Source organism: Lactuca virosa, chromosome 5 (assembly GCF_052849685.1).
Source record: "Lactuca virosa cultivar CGN04683 chromosome 5, Lactuca_virosa_CGN04683_v6, whole genome shotgun sequence".
NCBI classification, from domain to species: domain Eukaryota; kingdom Viridiplantae; phylum Streptophyta; class Magnoliopsida; order Asterales; family Asteraceae; genus Lactuca; species Lactuca virosa.
This window is the reverse complement of record NC_136430.1, coordinates 236,375,303-236,395,512: the sequence shown is the minus strand read 5'-3', so window position 1 is coordinate 236,395,512 and position 20,210 is coordinate 236,375,303.

The following is a 20,210-nucleotide window of genomic DNA, read 5'->3' as shown; positions in this document are numbered from 1 at the left end:
GGGTGCCCGTCGCCAGCAGAAGATTTTCTACTCATCCTTTCTCTTCCTAAGAAGAATAGCCTTTCCCTTCTATACCTCCGTCTCACCTGTCTGTAAAACATTCCCGACTTTGAAAGTACTATAACTAGCCCTCTAAACTGTCAACATCCTCCTTATGGTTTGATGTAAGACCAATTGTTAGGTCGTTTTTTTTTTCCTGAACTCATTTTACATTAGTAATACCAGTAATATTGGCAGTTGTCTAATCTATTTGGAAGTTCATGCTCTTGTGTTTTCTTACTCTATTGATATGCATCTATCTAATTGTTGGACTATGGCGATTTATTCCATGAGACACTCTCATCATACTTACAATTGATTCTCACTGTTGTCATCACCTTTTAAAATTTTTCAGTAAAAGATGCCTCATCGCAAGCGTCCGACCAGATGCACGCCTATGGATCAAACACCACCACCACCTCCCCCACCGCAATTCGGCCCGGCGATGTTTCAAGCAGCTGTGACTGCAGCTGTGACCGCCGCGCTGGTGCAAGTCAACTCTGGTGGTGTTAGTGGAACGGGAACTGGCACAAACTCCAGCCATGGTGAAATCCACCCACGTGTACGAGAGTGCACCTATAAGGATTTCATCAGCTGCAAACCTACTTACTTCAATGGAACCGGAGGGATCCTTGCACTGTCCCAATGGATTGAGAGAACCGAAGCGATCTTCAAAATGTTCTCATGCCCCGAAGGAAGCAGGATAAAATTTACTGCTTGCACCTTTACCCAAAGGGCCTTGACGTGGTGGAATGGCCATGTCAAATCACTCTCCCTGGTCGCAGCCAACGCCATGGGCTGGGACACACTGAAAGACCTCATGACGAGGGAGTACTGCCCGAGGGGCGAAATTCAGAAACTTGAGGAGGAACTCTGGAACCTCAAAATGCAGGGTTCCGACATCGTAGCCTATACGGCCAGGTTCTGCGACTTGGAGGCTCTGTGCCCAAACATGGTGCCCACCGAAAGCAAGAAAATCGAACGATACATCTGGGGATTAGTACCCCCATATCGAGGGAATGTTCTAGCATCACAACCTGCGGCCTTTGACAGTGCCAAGGAATTGGCCCAGAGGTTGATTGATCATGAAGTTCCCTCCACTCCATCAGCTACTACAACCACCACTTCTACCCCAACCCACACCTCCAACAACAAAAGAAAACAGTGGGATCGAAAGAAAGGAAACTCAGCCAAATCCTCTCCTAATAACCAACAAACAGTGGCTGTCTACGCTGCCACTACTCCTACTACCCCTGTGCCCGCCAAAACATATGCGGGGAATCTACCCAAGTGCGATAAGTGCTCTTTCCATCATAACGGCCCCTGCCGTGAGATGCACTGCACCAATTGCGACCGGAAGGGCCATACCGTCCGGTTTTGCAGAGCACCTCCCAAACCCGTTTCCCAATTTCCTAGTTCGGGAGCAAGCCAGGCCTGCTATGGTTGTGGCGAAGTCAGACATTTCAAAAGAAACTATCCAAAGGCTGGAAACACGGGAGGAGCGGGTAGACTACTTGCTATTGGCCACAATGAGGCTGTAGCAGACCCCACCGTAGTCACGGGTACGTTCCTTCTCGATAACTCTTATGCTTGTATTCTATTCGATAGTGGGGCAGAAAGAAGTTTCGTAAATCAAAACTTTAAACACTTACTCAAACAAACACAGCGATCACTGAAAGAAACACTCGTCGTAGAAATGGCTAACGGCAAGACGAAAAGTTCTAACGAAATCTACATAGGTTGTACCCTCACGCTAGATAATCATTCGTTTCCTATCAACCTCATACCAGTAGCGATCAAAAGCTTCGATGTCATCATAGGCATGGACTGGTTGAGTCTCCATCGTACCGATATCTTGTGCTTCGACAAGGCTATCCGTCTGAATCTACCCAACAACGAAACCTTGATGATCTACGGAGACAAACCAAGTACGAGCCTTCGTATCATCTCGAGCATTCAAGCCCAGAAGTACCTGCGTAAGGAATATCGTGCATTCCTGGCGCATGCTGTAGATACGAACCAGAAAATGAAGGACCTGAAGGATCTTCCCGTAGTACGCGATTTCCCCGACGTCTTCCCTGAAGAACTACCGGGTTTACCTCCACAACGTCAAGTCGAGTTCCGAATCTACTTAATCCCAGGAGCGACCCCCGTAGCCAAGGCGCCCTACCGTTTAGCGCCTGCTGAGATGCAAGAACTGTCCGGTCAACTTAACGAACTGCTCAGCAAGGGCTTTATAAGACCAAGCTTCTCACCCTGGGGAGCACCAGTCTTGTTCGTCAAGAAGAAAGACGGATCGTTCCGCATGTGCATCGACTACAGAGAACTCAACAAGCTGACGGTCAAGAATCGTTACCCTCTTCCTCGTATAGACGATTTATTTGACCAACTGCAAGGGGCTCGAGGAGGATGTTCCGAAAACAGCTTTCCGAACTCGTTACGGACATTACGAGTTCGTAGTAATGCCGTTCGGACTGACCAATGCGCCCGCAGTATTCATGGATTTGATGAATAGAGTATGTCGTCCTTACTTGGATCAGTTCGTCATCGTCTTCATTGATGATATACTTATCTACTCTAGAAGTAAGGAAGAGCATAGCGATCATCTGCGACAGGTCCTGGAAACCCTACGATCGGAGAAGCTTTACGCAAAGTTCTCTAAGTGCGAATTTTGGATCCGAAGAGTCGAATTCTTAGGACACGTGGTTAGCAAAGAAGGAATCCACGTGGACCCATCCAAGATTAAAGCTATTGAGAACTGGTCAGCACCGAAGACGCCTACAGAAATTCGCCAATTTCTAGGCCTCGCTGGCTACTACCGAAGGTTCATTCAAAATTTCTCTCGGATTGCGAAGCCTCTTACGACATTGACCCAGAAAGGCGTGGCCTTTGACTGGGTAGAGAAACAAGAGAAGGCATTCCAAACCCTAAAACAAGCCTTGTGCACCGCACCGATACTGTCCCTCCCCGAAGGGATAGAAGACTTCGTAGTATATTGCGATGCATCCAATCAGGGGCTCGGCTGTGTTCTGATGCAATGAGGTAAACTCATCGCGTACGCCTCAAGACAGCTGAAGACACACGAGGTCAACTACACCACGCACGACCTCGAACAAGGAGCGGTTGTGTTCGCCCTAAAGATCTGGAGACACTATCTGTATGGTACGAAGAGCATCATCTATACCGACCACAAAAGCCTCCAACACATCTTCAACCAGAAAGAACTCAACATGAGACAACGACGGTGGGTTGAGCTACTCAATGACTACGAATGTGAAATTCGTTATCATCCGGGTAAAGCCAACGTAGTAGCAGACGCTCTAAGTCGGAAAGATTATTCTGGTTGAAGAGTCAAGTCAATTACAATGACTATCCATTCACATCTATCCGGACAAATTAAAGAGGCTCAGCTCCAAGCCTTGAAACCTGAAAATGTAGCGGAAGAATCCCTACGAGAAATGGATAAGAATTTGGTAGCCAAGGGTAACGGAGCCTTGTATCTCATGGACCGGATTTGGACACCGGAACACGGTGGCAATAGAGATTTGGTCATGAAGGAAGCGCACAACACTAGATATTCCGTTCACCCAGGTTCATATAAGATGTATCTGGATCTCAAGAAATTATACTGGTGGCCTAACATGAAAGCAGAGATCGCTACCTTCGTAGGTAAATGCCTTACTTGCACCAAGGTCAAGGTCGAATACCAGAAACCATCAGGTCTACTCCAACAACCGGAGATACCTGAATGGAAGTGGGAGCGGATCACTATGGACTTCATAACCAAGCTACCCAAGACAACGGGTGGGCTTGATACCATATGGGTCATCGTCGATAGATTGACCAAGTCCGCACACTTCCTACCCATCAAAGAAACTGACAAGATGGAGAAACTCATAAGAACATACATCAGGGAGATCGTACGATTGCATGGTGTTCCTATATCTATTATCTCCGATAGGGATAGCAGATTCACTTCGAGGTTCTGGCAGTCCCTACAAAGCTCCCTGGGAACGAGGCTGGACATGAGTACAGCCTACCATCCTCAGACTGACGGACAAAGTGAGAGAACCATCCAAACTCTGGAAGATATGCTGCGAGCCTGTGTGATCGACTTTGGTAAGGCTTGGGATACCCACTTACCCCTCGTCGAATTTTCCTACAACAACAGTTATCACACGAGCATCAAAGCTGCTCCATTCGAAGCCCTCTACGGCCGGAAGTGCAGGTCCCCTCTGTGCTGGGCTGAGGTGGGTGACACTCAATTAGCTAAAGGACGAGTTCCTGAAAGCACTCTCATAGGTCCAGAGATCATTCGGGAAACAACGGAGAAGATCGTTCATATCCGTGAACGATTGAAAGCTTCCAGAGACAGACAGAAAAGCTACGCATACAAACGAAGGAAACCTTTGGAATTCCAGGTGGGAGACCGGGTCCTTTTGAAAGTCTCACCCTGGAAAGGCTTGATACGCTTCGGAAAACGTGGAAAGCTGAGTCCAAGATACATAGGACCCTTCGAGATCCTCGCTAGGATCGGTCCCGTAGCCTACAAACTCCGATTACCTCATGAACTTAGCAATATCCATCCTGTCTTCCACGTCTCTAATCTTAAAAAGTGTTTTTCCGATGAGACCCTTGTGATCCCTCTTGATGAGATCAAGATCAACGAAAATCTGAACTTTGTGGAAGAACCAATCGGAATCATGGATCGAGAAATCAAACGAACGAAACAAAGCCGCATCCCGATAGTGAAGGTTCGCTGGAATGCCAAGCGGGGACCCGAATTCACTTGGGAGCGCGAAGACTCGATGAAACAGAAATATCTGCATCTCTTTCCAAATCCATGATTGGTATCTTAAATTTCGGGACGAAATTCCCTCTAACGGGGGGATGATGTGACAACCCGAAATTTATTCCGTCACTGTAACCCTTTCCGTTAATAAAATTTATTTTATTAATAAAATTGTCCATTAACTTTTAAGTTAAATAATTCATGTAGGGTTATTGTCATAATTTCCTACGTGTAGGAAATCAATAAAATCACAAATAATACCCTCGATAATCCTTTGGAAAAATTTCTAGTTTACGACTAAGTCGGGTTACGGTCATTTAATCGGGTAAAATCTTAAACTCCGTTTAATGTCGGGATTGGGTGTGTCCCCACCTGGCCACTAACTCAAGGCCTATATAAAGGTTGAGTGGCCACCATTTGAGTTTTTTCCCACCTTAGAACTTTCTCTCTCTAAAAATCGGATTTTTGCTCAAGAATCACTCATTCAAGCTCCAAAATCGTAAGTAATCCTTCCTAGCTTGTTGTTTAACTTAACATCCATGCAAATCTATGGGTTAAACTCTCAAAAACCCCGAAAACTTGTGTTTACGGTTTGGGAACACCTCCCAAAAACCGTAAACTCCCAAAAGGGGGTTTTAAAGCCCCAAAAACCCTTCCAAACCTCTTCTAGTGTTTAGCTATGGCTTAGAAACTTGCATGCATGAACTTAGAACCCCAAGATCATGACTTTTTGGGGGTAAACATGAGTTTACGGTCCATGAACATTCATGAACCGTAAACACTCCAAAATGGGGTTTTGATGCCCCAAACCCCCTTCAATGCTTGGCTAATGACCTAGAAACTTGCTGGAATGATCTTAGAACCCTAAAACATGGATTGAATGGTGCAAACATGAGTTTACGGTTTGGGAAGGCCTCCCAAAACCGTAAACACCTCCAAAGGGTGTTTAAGTGCCCTTAACACTTTCCTATGCTTGTATAAGTGACTAGAACCTTGCATGCATTGCCTAGAACCACCAAAACACAAGAGAAATGAACCAACATGAGTTTACGGCTGTAAACTCATGTGTTTACGGCCGTAAACTCCCCAGGGAGTGGTCCAAGGACCGTAAACTCCAAGAAGTGTCCATTTCTAGCCCCAATCACTTCCTAAGCCATGGATTCGAGTCTAGCATAATTCCTTTAGTAGTTTAAGACCTTTGAACACCCAATGGCACCATTACCATGAGTTTACGGCCGTAAACTCATGGGGACAATGGTCCAGAAACCGTAAACACACTTAAGTGTAACCAATTGAAGTGTAAACTCCATAGTGAGGCCATACACTCCTTAGATGCAACCTTTAGCACTCCTTGCACTTGAAAACAAAGTGTCTTCATGCATTAGAGTGTCTTTACTTACCTAATTAGTGATTAAATAACTAATTAGATACATTTATGTATCACTACATGTTACATAGGATCCGTGTGTGTGTTCAAGTCCTCACTTGACACATAGCATCCTACCCGACACTTCCATCCTCTTCACTCATTGCAGGTGAGTTCATATGTGACAACTGTCAATTCAGGTCATTCTCGGACTCATGCATCTTTATAATAACTATTCATGCACATCATCCCATGGCCTAGTAGTATAAATTAGGTCAAAATCTTGCATAAACTAGGATCCATCTAAGACCTAGGGCTAATATACTTGACACTTACGATTCTAGTAAGTTGCTTAACTACAATAGGAAATGCCAATGCTATAATTTGAATGAAACTTTCAAGCTTTGTTATAATTGAAAAAGGGTATAAAACCCTAAAAATAAATTAAAATATTCTAATTATACTTCATTATGATGATGAATATCAAACAATATTCCAAAAACCCTAAGAGAGCTAAAAATCCAAATTTATAAATCATAAAGCTTAAAAACTTTATAAAATTTGGCTATAAACTTTCTAATATCAAATTTTTGTTAATCAAATTATGGATTATAATCATTGAAATAGAAATTAAATTATCATGCAATAATCATAATTTATTAGTTAAAAACAACATTTTTTACAAATAAATCAAGAATTGCTTAATAAATATTTTTATAAAAATTAGGGTTTTTATAAAAATATTGGAGGGAATTTTATAAAATTTGAAATTAGGAGAGAGGAGGCCTAATGCATGATAGAGCCAGCCATTCTCCCCTCCCCATGCACTCTCTCTTCCCAAAACTCAATCATTAGACTTAAACCCTCACTCTACCTCTTCTCTCTTCACTCTCTCACACTCCACCCTCCTAACCCACAAACTCTCTTCCTCTCTCTCTCTAACCCATGAAATTTCTCTCATTTCTCTGCCAAATTTCGAGATTTTGAAGACCTTGAAGTGTTCTTACTTCCCTCAAGATCAAAACCAAGGTAAACAACAACATCTTCTCCCATAGTTTCATGATTCTACTTCCTCTTCTTATTAGTTTTCTCTTCTTTTCGGATTCTATGCCTTTCCATGGCTAGAAATCTTTATTTTTTCCCTTGTGGTTTGTAGATTCTCACCATAACTCAATGCATGTGTTTGAAATGGTGAAAATCCGGGATCAAACCCATGCAAGGAGTGAAAATGATGCACATATGCTCATGTGACTTCAAAAACAAGTATTACATCTTCTTCTCCATTTCTTTTGTGTTCTTGCATGATCAAAAGCATTTAAACCATTTCTAGTACATCTTGGATGCTCATTCACTCCATGCATGTGCTAGAAATCGGACCTTATCAAAGGCATGCATGATGTTCTTGTCAAAATGTCCTAAGGATGCACTCAAAGCAAACATGCAATCTGCCAGATTACTTTATTCAGCTTTGAACGACCATATCTCGGTCATTACTTAACCAAATCATGATATTCTTTTTGTATTGGATAGTTCCATGAGTTAACTTTCAAACCCAACTGGTCTCACTGTAAAATATTAAATATCCGATTTTTGGCAATTTTTACAAAATGGTTGCGCAAACAGCTCTTTTTCTATGATCACCATTTTTGCCTTGCATGATCAATGGCCTTAAACCCAACCATAAATCTGGGGAAAAATACTTTAGAAACTTAACATATCCAGTGAATGATGGTTGAAATTTCGTGGCTTAAAACCCCACAGAATGTGCTTCATAAATTCATGAACTTCAGCCACATTTACATCTCATGCACCATTGCATGCAACATTTCTTATCTTGTTTGGGTTCAATACCCCTATTTCCCTTCTGATTAAATTTTGAACATTTTTCCTTTTGAAAGCCCTCACATGCATGTGATAATCTGTAAAATACCAAAAGCTTTTACTATTTCTTTGATTTATTTAAATTATTACTAGAAACCAAGGGCATAAATCACATAAAATACTTCCAGAGGTCAATAAATCCGGAACAAATTCATGGATGACCCTTATGATGGATAATGACCCCTCACTAAATTTCATTAATTTTTGTTGCTGTTTGGTATGATTTCCGATTTTCTTTTTGTTAGGATATAATAAATCACAAAACCACTTTAGAGAGTGTGAAAATTTTATCTAACAATTTTCTCATATCTTACCTGTGATGGATGACTCAGAAAAATAATTTCAACATTTTTCATCATTCCTTGCTATTTTCCCAATTTTTGGTAATTATAATGGTTTAAAAATAGGAAAAATAGTTCTGATTATCCAAAATTCATGAAAATTTACCAGAACATCATGTTGTACAGTAGGAGGTTACATAAAAATATTAAGAATTTTTCTCCACTGAAAACTATTTTTCTCTTAATTTCTAAAGTTAACTACACCTAAATTCACATAAATACCCAAAACCGGATTATACAATATGAAGACCACTTTTGGTATTTTTGCCAGGTTATTTATACTGTAAATGATGTTACAAAAATTTTTGGTAAATTATTTTAACTGTTTAATATTATTTCTTCAATTAATGATTATTTAAAGGAATAAAACAAGGAAAAATAGAAATACCCACTGAAAAATATCTTTTATATTTTTCCCAGCCTATTTATGTACAATAACAGTTAATTAAAAAGTTTGGATAATTTTGGAAACCGTTTTCTATTTATTTCAATTTTTATTGGAATAAATGCTCAAAAATCATAAAATATAATTAAACAGCTTGGAAATCCATTTTTATAATTTTCCCAGCTTAGTATTGTGTAATAACAGTTAAATAAAAAGTTTGAGAATTTTTATCCTTTGAATGCTATTTTCGTGAATTTATGTTGTAATAAGGACTTAAAAATTTGGAAAATTTATATTCCAATGTTGTAATTAATCGCACGATTTGTAGAATTTCATTATTTCAGAAAAAGTGTAACCAATTAATATAAAATCAAATACTAAAACATAAATTGGCATTTCACTATATGTAGAATTTAGTATATTAGCATTAGATTTCGACATGGAAACTCACTAGTGTGTGTTTGATGTCGTAGGGTCCCGGTAGTAAGACGTTGGTGCATTCCGAAGTACCCCTTGTACCTACTCGAAACGTTGTGAGTATTCACGCACTCCCCTATTTTCTGTTTTATGTTTTGGGGTGGAAAAGCATGTCCAGAAAAACTACTGTTTGCATGTTGTATTTAAATTGATTATTATCAAACATGATTGCTATTGTATTGCTATGTCTCTTTATGTATGTCTATGCAACACGGAACATGAGAACTTATCGTACTAAGGCCCTTCCCTTATCTCTAACCATTAACTCTTTGAGCCAATGGTCATTATGGATAGCGCTATTAGGAATTGACAACTCCTCACTCGCCCGAATCGCTGGAGTGCATGATACCATATTCATCTATGGAACGATAAGCATAGATCTCGATAGGGCTTCAGTCATAGGTTTGGTTGAGACTCATTGTTTGCTCATACACATACAAAACTAGTTCTCGTTATAGCAATAAACTTGTATTCATTAATAGCAATCAACTCTGTTATCATTAAAGCAATGTACTTGTATTTACGAAAAGCCTTATTTCAAGCTCGATTTTATAAACTTGTGAACTCACCAACTATTTTCATAGTTGACGCTCGTTTTACATGCTTTTTCAGGAAATAATTAGTAAGTGGATATAAAGATTCATCATCATAGAGCATGCTGCATCGTGTTGAAGTTATTTGTGGAGTTTTCTTTGAACAATGTTATTTTGGAAAAACTTGTATTTTGTTTCTTTTGAAGCTATGGGTTGTAAACTTTTAAATACTGCTATGGTGATGTATCATTATCTTTTGCAATGAAACCGTTATCGCTGTCATACCTTGCGTTTCCGCTTTAGCGGGGTGTGACAGAAGTGGTATCAGAGCTAAAGTTATAGAGAACATCGGTTTTTCTTTAAGAAAACACAACCTATAACTAAAACTTACAAAGAAATTCTTTTTACATCAAACATATTACGAGTATAATTAGGTCGGGAGTTGTATTATTGGACCTCGATTAAACATAGCCTGATCACCTATGTTTAATTAAGGAAAGATTTATACAAAGCTTGAGCTAATTATAATGGGAATATGTTCAACAAAATTTTTGAGAAAACTTTATTTCAAAAAAATTCAAAAAGGTTAATTTTGGTGTGTGTAAGCATTGCATATTATAGGCATGCATTGTCATTTATTTCATATCTCATTGAATCTATGTCTCAGTCCACTATGTCGACATCGTCATCTTCTCACGCTACCGCCCCAGCTGATGAGTCCGGCTACGTCACTGTTATCCCTCGACGTGATCCCCCCCGCCTCGGTGGAGGAAGACCCCTCGGAAGACACAGAAGATACAGGAAACTCGGTGGAGATCAGCAATGACAACGCCCCGAGTCAGCGACGCGAGGCATCGCCTACATTGGTGATGCCACAGCCACCACTTTATGGGCTTCGCATTCGGAGGACGGCGAGGAAGAGTGTTCCCATTCCAGGTAGGATAGCCACCAGCACAGCAGGACTTGGCACGGCAGGACCTAGCAGGGTAGGACCTAGCATTGCAGGACCGAGAGCACCCCCACCACAGCAAGTCATAGGGATACCTGTCAGACAGCCAGGTATGACCCCGGAGGAGTCCCGGAGATTGCAGTCGATAGCAGCGGGCCTACGTCACAGTCTCGCTGTGATAGCTGGACATCGGGAAGTTTTGGATGAAGTCGTGACAGGAATGGAAATCCTGTTTCAGCATTCGATGGAGACTGCTGACACTGCTAGTACTGCTAGACGAGTGGCATGTCGTGCGATGACCGCATATTATGTGCTTGTTGGGCTATTACTGATTGTGGTGTTGATGTTTCTTGTTGGGATAGCGATTAGTGTTTGGTTCTGATTTCAGTATTTTATTTTATTTTGTCATGAAATGAAAACCCATGTTGGGTGTCTTTTGGGAAAAACATTTGAAACTTTATTTTGGATTTGATGTATTGGTTTGGTTTCTAAGACAATGTCAAATGGTAATGAAGAATTTTATTTTATGTTTGAAAACTTTTACTATGAGGTCAAACCCTAGAATTTATTTGGTAAATGGTCGAATAAAGATATTTTTCTTTTCTTTTCTTTCTAAAATATATATGTCTAGTATTAATGCAAACCAATGATTTGACAACACTTACGGTTTTCAAAATAGTAGTGAACTAAATATTATACATTATTTTATGTATTTATACGTATTTCTTCTCCTGTGTAATAGAACCATGTCAGGAAGGCCTAATCGCGGGCGCCCACAGAACGAAACACCCGATGTTGCTCAAATTGTAGCACAACAACTCATGGAAGCAATTCCAAACATTGTTACTCAAGTAACTGCAGGACTTAATGCTAACCAAGGAAGTAGTGGAGGAAACCGGGGAAACAATGAAAGAGAATGTAACTACAAGTCCTTTATGGCCTGTAAACCTAAGGAGTTCCATGGAAAGGAAGGTGCGGTCGGGTTGCTGAAATGGATTGACAGCATGGAGTCGGTCCTTCACATTAGCAAATGCCTCGAGCGCAACAAAGTTGAGTATGCATCTTGCCTATTCCAAGATAGGGCATTAACCTGGTGGAATACTCTAGTACAAACCCGAGGCCGTACAGCGGCATATCAACTAACTTGGGAAGACCTAAAGAAGCTACTGATAGAGGAGTATTGTCCCAAGGATGAACTTCAGAAACTTGAATCTGAATTCTGGAACCATTCTATTGTTGGAACACAAATAGAGAAGTACACAGTCCGATTTCATGAACTAGCAAAACTGGTACCTCACATGGTTACTCCTGAGGAGAAACGGGTAGATCGTTACATCTGGGGTCTGGCACCAGAGATTCGGGGAATGGTTACTTTAGCAAATCCAACTACTATTCAGAGTGCAGTAAGTCTAGCAAATCGACTAACCAATGATGTGATAAGGATGGGAGCATCGACAAAGGAAAACTCTAGTAGCAAGAGGAAGCCAGCAGATCAGGGAGAGAAGAAGTATGGAGGCAAGTCAGGGAGGAAGCAGAAAGTCTCAAGAAACTTTATGGTAAGAGCCCAGGAGCAAGAACCAGTGAAAACTCAAGAACAGGAAGTGCAGGAGAGAAAGCAGTACTCAGGACCGCTCCCGAAGTGCAATAAGTGTAACTTCCATCACAAGGGAGCTTGCCTAGTGTGCCAAAACTGTAAACAGACAGGCCATTACCCGAAGTATTGTAAGCTGAATAAGGATGGAAAAAGGACATGTTACGAGTGCAGGAGTACCGATCATCTCCGTAGAGCATGTCCCAAACTGAACAATGGACCTGGTAACAATGGACAAGGCCAAGCCAGGCAAAACTTTCAAGGAAATCAAGTTGGACGGCCAAGAGGTGTAGCCTTTGTGATTGGTGCAGAAGAAGCTCGTCAGAACCCTGAAGTGATAACAGGTACGTTTCTCCTGAACAACCATTTTGCATCAGTAATATTCGATGCGGGAGCAGATAGGAGTTTTGTTTCTTTAGCATTTACATTTAGACCGTTAATTGGCTTGAAATCGAGAAAGATGAGGAATGCTTATGCTATCGAACTTGCTGATGGGTATGAAATTAGGGCTAATGATATAATTCCTGGTTGTACTCTGAATTTAGCTGATAAACTCTTTAGCATTGACCTAATTCCTATAGAGCTAGGTAGTTTTGATGTGATAGTAGGGATGGATTGGTTATCCAAAAATAAAGCAGAAATTGGTTGTTACGAGAAAGTCATTAGAGTGCATCTCCCTAATGGAGAAACCCTTATCATACACGGTGAGAAGCCAGGAAGAAGTTTAAACATAGTATCAAGCGTGAAGGTTCACAAGTACCTGAAAAAGAATTGTATTGCATTCATGGCCCACGTGCTAGAAAGAGAACCTGAAGCTAAGCAACTCAAGGATATTCCAGTGGTTCAAAACTATCCCGAGGTGTTTCCGAAGGAATTGCCCGGTCTACCCCCCTATCTATCATTTCTGATAGAGATAGTCGTTTTACATCTCGATTTTGGTGGATGTTACAGAAGGCACTAGGAACCAAGATAGATTTGAGCACAACTTACCACCCTCAGACAGATGGGCAAACAGAGAGAACAATACAAACATTGGAAGACATGCTACGAGCGTGTGTCATTGAGTTCAAAGGAAATTGGGATACTCATTTGCCTCTAATTGAGTTTTCCTACAATAACAGTTACCACACGAGTATCCAATGTGCTCCATATGAAGCATTGTATGGACGCAAGTGTCGTTCGCCCTTATGCTGGACAGAAATCGGAGACAGACAGTTGACTAGACTCGAACTTATCCAGGAAACATCTGACAAGATTGCTATCATCAAGGATAGGCTTAAAGCTACTAGAGATCGTCAGAAAAGTTATGCGGATAATCGTCGTAAACCATTAGAATTCCAAGTAGGAGACAAGGTACTTTTAAAAGTGTCGCCTTGGAAAGGGCTTGTGCGTTTTGGTAAGGAAGGAAAACTAAGCCCGAGATATGTTGGACCCTTTGAAGTCATTGAAAGGATTGGTCCGGTAGCTTATAAACTCCAGTTGCCCCAAGAGTTAAGCGTCATTCACGACATATTCCACGTCTCCAATCTTATGAAATGTCTAGCCGACGAAACATTGATAGTACCCCTGGAGGAAATTAAGATCAAAGATAAGCTAAACTTCGTTGAGGAACCGATAGAAATCCTTGGCAGGGAGGTAAAACAACTTAAGCGGAGTAAGATTCCAATTGTGAAAGTTCGATGGAACTCAAAACACGGGCCGGAGTACACCTGGGAGCGTGAGGACTTCATGAAGGAAAAGTATCCACAACTTTTCCCATGCGATGCAAGCAATGACATAGAATGAATTTCGGGACGAAATTCTTTTTAAGTGGGGGATACTGTGACAACTGTCAATTCAGGTCATTCTCGGACTCATGCATCTGTATAATAACCATTCATGCACATCATGCCATGGTCTAGTAGTATAAATTAGGTCAAAATCTTGCATAAACTAGGATCCATCTAAGACCTAGGGCTAATATACTTGACACTTACGATTCTAGTAAGTTGCTTAACTACAATAGGAAATGCCAATGCTATAATTTGAATGAAACTTTCAAGCTTTGTTATAATTGAAAAAGGATATAAAACCCTAAAAATAAATTAAAATATTCTAATTATACTTCATTATGATGATGAATATCAAACAATATTCCAAAAACCCTAAGAGAGCTAAAAATCCAAATTTATAAATCATAAAGCTTAAAAACTTTATAAAATTTGGCTATAAACTTTCTAATATCAAATTTTTATTAATCAAATTATGGATTATAATCATTGAAATAGAAATTAAATTATCATGCAATAATCATAATTTATTAGTTAAAAACAAGATTTTTTACAAATAAATCAAGAATTGCTTAATAAATATTTTTATAAAAATTAGGGTTTTTATAAAAATATTGGAGGGAATTTTATAAAATTTGAAATTAGGAGAGAGGAGGCCTAATGCATGATAGAGCCAGCCATTCTCCCCTCCCCATGCACTCTCTCTTCCCAAAACTCAATCATTAGACTTAAACCCTCACTCTACCTCTTCTCTCTTCACTCTCTCACACTCCACCCTCCTAACCCACAAACTCTCTTCCTCTCTCTCTCTAACCCATGAAATTTCTCTCATTCCTCTGCCAAATTTCGAGATTTTGAAGACCTTGAAGTGTTCTTACTTCCCTCAAGATCAAAACCAAGGTAAACAACAACATCTTCTCCCATAGTTTCATGATTCTACTTCCTCTTCTTCTTAGTTTTCTCTTCTTTTCGGATTCTATGCCTTTCCATGGCTAGAAATCTTTATTTTTTCCCTTGTGGTTTGTAGATTCTCACCATAACACAATGCATGTGTTTGAAATGGTGAAAATCCGGGATCAAACCCATGCAAGGAGTGAAAATGATGCACATATGTTCATGTGACTTCAAAAACAAGTATTACATCTTCTTCTCCATTTCTTTTGTGTTCTTGCATGATCAAAAGCATTTAAACCATTTCTAGTACATCTTGGATGCTCATTCACTCCATGCATGTGCTAGAAATCGGACCTTATCAAAGGCATGCATGATGTTCTTGTCAAAATGTCCTAAGGATGCACTCAAAGCAAACATGCAATCTGCCAGATTACTTTATTCAGCTTTGAACGACCATATCTCGGTAATTTCTTAACCAAATCATGATATTCTTTTTGTATTCGATAGTTCCATGAGTTAACTTTCAAACCCAACTGGTCTCACTGTAAAATATTAAATATCCGATTTTTGGCAATTTTTACAAAATGGTTGCGCAAACAGCTCTTTTTCTATGATCACCATTTTTGCCTTGCATGATCAATGGCCTTAAACCCAACCATAAATCTGGGGAAAAATACTTTAGAAACTTAACATATCCAGTGAATGATGGTTGAAATTTTGTGGCTTAAAACCCCACAGAATGTGCTTCATAAATTCATGAACTTCAGCCACATTTACATCTCATGCACCATTGCATGCAACATTTCTTATCTTGTTTGGGTTCAATACCCCTATTTCCCTTCTGATTAAATTTTGAACATTTTTCCTTTTGAAAGCCCTCACATGCATGTGATAATCTGTAAAATACCAAAAGCTTTTATTATTTCTTTGATTTATTTAAATTATTACTAGAAACCGAAGGCATAAATCACATAAAATACTTCCAGAGGTCAATAAATCCGGAACAAATTCATGGATGACCCTTATGATGGATAATGACCCCTCACTAAATTTCATTAATTTTTGTTGCTGTTTGGTATGATTTCCGATTTTCTTTTTGTTAGGATATAATAAATCACAAAACCACTTTAGAGAGTGTGAAAATTTTATCTAACAATTTTCGCATACCTTACCTGTGATGGATGACTCAGAAAAATAATTTCAACATTTTTCATCATGCCTTGCTATTTTCCCAATTTTTGGTAATTATAATGGTTTAAAAATAGGAAAAATAGTTCTGATTATCCAAAATTCATGAAAATTTACCAGAACATCATGTTGTACAGTAGGAGGTTACATAAAAATATTAAGAATTTTTCTCCACTGAAAACTATTTTTCTCTTAATTTCTAAAGTTAACTACACCTAAATTCACATAAATACCCAAAACCGGATTATACAATATGAAGACCACTTTTGGTATTTTTGCCAGGTTATTTATACTGTAAATGATGTTACAAAAATTTTTGGTAAATTATTTTAACTGTTTAATATTATTTCTTCAATTAATGATTATTTAAAGGAATAAAACAAGGAAAAATAGAAATACCCACTGAAAAATATCTTTTATATTTTTCCCAGCCTATTTATATACAATAACAGTTAATTAAAAAGTTTGGATAATTTTGGAAACCGTTTTCTATTTATTTCAATTTTTATTGGAATAAATGCTCAAAAATCATAAAATATAATTAAACAGCTTGGAAATCCATTTTTATAATTTTCCCAGCTTAGTATTGTGTAATAACAGTTAAATAAAAAGTTTGAGAATTTTTATCCTTTGAATGCTATTTTCGTGAATTTATGTTGTAATAAGGACTTAAAAATTTGGAAAATTTATATTCCAATGTTGTAATTAATCGCACGATTTGTAGAATTTCATTATTTCAGAAAAAGTGTAACCAATTAATATAAAATCAAATACTAAAACATAAATTGGCATTTCACTATATGTAGAATTTAGTATATTAGCATTAGATTTCGACATGGAAACTCACTAGTGTGTGTTTGATGTCGTAAGGTCCCGGTAGTAAGACGTTGGTGCATTCCGAAGTACCCCTTGTACCTACTCGAAACGTTGTGAGTATTCACGCACTCCCCTATTTTCCGTTTTATGTTTTGGGGTGGAAAAGCATGTCCAGAAAAACTACTGTTTGCATGTTGTATTTAAATTGATTATTATCAAACATGATTGCTATTGTATTGCTATGTCTCTTTATGTATGTCTATGCAACACGGAACATGAGAACTTATCGTACTAAGGCCCTTCCCTTATCTCTAACCATTAACTCTTTGAGCCAATGGTCATTATGGATAGCGCTATTAGGAATTGACAACTCCTCACTCGCCCGAATCGCTGGAGTGCATGATACCATATTCATCTATGGAACGATAAGCATAGATCTCGATAGGGCTTCAGTCATAGGTTTGGTTGAGACTCATTGTTTGCTCATACACATACAAAACTCGTTCTCGTTATAGCAATAAACTTGTATTCATTAATAGCAATCAACTCTGTTATCATTAAAGCAATGTACTTGTATTTACGAAAAGCCTTATTTCAAGCTCGATTTTATAAACTTGTGAACTCACCAACTATTTTCATAGTTGACGCTCGTTTTACATGCTTTTTCAGGAAATAATTAGTAAGTGGATATAAAGATTCATCATCATAGAGCATGCTGCATCGTGTTGAAGTTATTTGTGGAGTTTTCTTTGAACAATGTTATTTTGGAAAAACTTGTATTTTGTTTCTTTTGAAGCTATGGGTTGTAAACTTTTAAATACTGCTATGGTGATGTATCATTATCTTTTGCAATGAAACCGTTATCGCTGTCATACCTTGCGTTTCCGCTTTAGCGGGGTGTGACAGAAGTGGTATCAGAGCTAAAGTTATAGAGAACATCGGTTTTTCTTTAAGAAAACACAACCTATAACTAAAACTTACAAAGAAATTCTTTTTACATCAAACATATTACGAGTATAATTAGGTCGGGAGTTGTATTATTGGACCTCGATTAAACATAGCCTGATCACCTATGTTTAATTAAGGAAAGATTTATACAAAGCTTGAGCTAATTATAATGGGAATATGTTCAACAAAATTTTTGAGAAAACTTTATTTCAAAAAAATTCAAAAAGGTTAATTTTGGTGTGTGTAAGCATTGCATATTATAGGCATGCATTGTCATTTATTTCATATCTCATTGAATCTATGTCTCAGTCCACTATGTCGACATCGTCATCTTCTCACGCTACCGCCCCAGCTGATGAGTCCGACTACGTCACTGTTAGCCCTCGACGTGATCCCCCCCGCCTCGGTGGAGGAAGACCCCTCGGAAGACACAGAAGATACAGGAAACTCGGTGGCGATCAGCAATGACAACTCCCCGAGTCAGCGACGCGAGGCATCACCTACATTGGTGATGCCACATCCACCACTTTATGGGCTTCGCATTCGGAGGACGGCGAGGAAGAGTGTTCCCATTCCAGGTAGGATAGCCACCAGCACAGCAGGACTTGGCACGGCAGGACCTAGCAGGGTAGGACCTAGCATTGCAGGACCGAGAGCACCTCCACCACAGCAAGTCATAGGGATACCTGTCAGACAGCCAGGTATGACCCCGGAGGAGTCCCGGAGATTGCAGTCGATAGCAGCGGGCCTACGTCACAGTCTCGCTGTGATAGCTGGACATCGGGAAGTTTTGGATGAAGTCGTGACAGGAATGGAAATCCTGTTTCAGCATTCGATGGAGACTGCTGACACTGCTAGTACTGCTAGACGAGTGGCATGTCGTGCGATGACCGCATATTATGTGCTTGTTGGGCTATTACTGATTGTGGTGTTGATGTTTCTTGTTGGGATAGCGATTAGTGTTTGGTTCTGATTTCAGTATTTTATTTTATTTTGTCATGAAATGAAAACCCATGTTGGGTGTCTTTTGGGAAAAACATTTGAAACATTATTTTGGATTTGATGTATTGGTTTGGTTTCTAAGACAATGTCAAATGGTAATGAAGAATTTTATTTTATGTTTGAAAACTTTTACTATGAGGTCAAACCCTAGAATTTATTTGGTCGATGGGTTATATAAGAACACGCGCTTCCTACAAACTGGAGGGAGCAGACGCGATGGAGAATGGTACAAGTCTTAGAGATTTGTTAGACTACTGGGTGTTCCAAAGAATACTATCCCGAAAGAGATATTAGATCCACCTCCCGAGATAGTCAATGACTTCAGAAAATCTTTAAGGGCGAAGCTAGCCCCGACCAGAGACTGCTATCCATGAAACAACGATGCAAGTAAGAGAATGATTCTTTCCGAATAGGGATCACACTGTGAAAGCATCTACTAGACGATGAGAAAAGTTGCAATTTTGTAAGCATCGCCTGCTAAAACCCTCTATCTCGCTGACTTTGAGAGTTTCTGTTAGAAACACCTCGAGAGTCAGAAGTGCAGGTCCATTTTGCACAGGGACGAGATAGATGCCACGTAACCAATAGATGCATGTATATAGCCAATACCTCCAACGATCCAGAAAACCTCCGAAAACCAATCAGTAGAAAATACGAATCCGAAGATGACCTGAGCCTTCTAAGAACCAACCCGGAAGACTGCACTCCAGTAAGAGAGAACTTGTGGATCTTCAGAATGGCGATCACGCCAAGTGATGATCTAACCATGGAAGTACATTATGTTCCAAGTACTGAAACATTCTATCTTCCCAAGAACCTAGTACCATCAGGGATTCTTGAGAAGAATTGGTCCAACCTCCGTCAGACATCGACTACTTTAGGGATTCCATAATTTCCATCCGAATCTATCCCACGTCTCAACTTAAGAAAGTGCTTGTCTGACGTGACTCTTGAAATCCCACTCGTCGAGATCGAAATCATTGAGAGCCCCAACTTCGTGTAGGAACCTGTAAAGATCATGGACCGAGAGGTCAAGGGAAACGAAACAAATCCGCATCCCAATCGTGAAGGTTCTCTGGAACGCCAAGCGAGTACCGGAGTTCATTTGGGAGTGCGAGGATCAAATGAAACTTAAACATCCCCATCTCTTTTGCTTAGTTATTTTGTAATAACTTAGTTGCTTGAACTCTAATTTCGGGACGAAATTCCCTCTAACGGGGGGATGATGTGACAACCCAA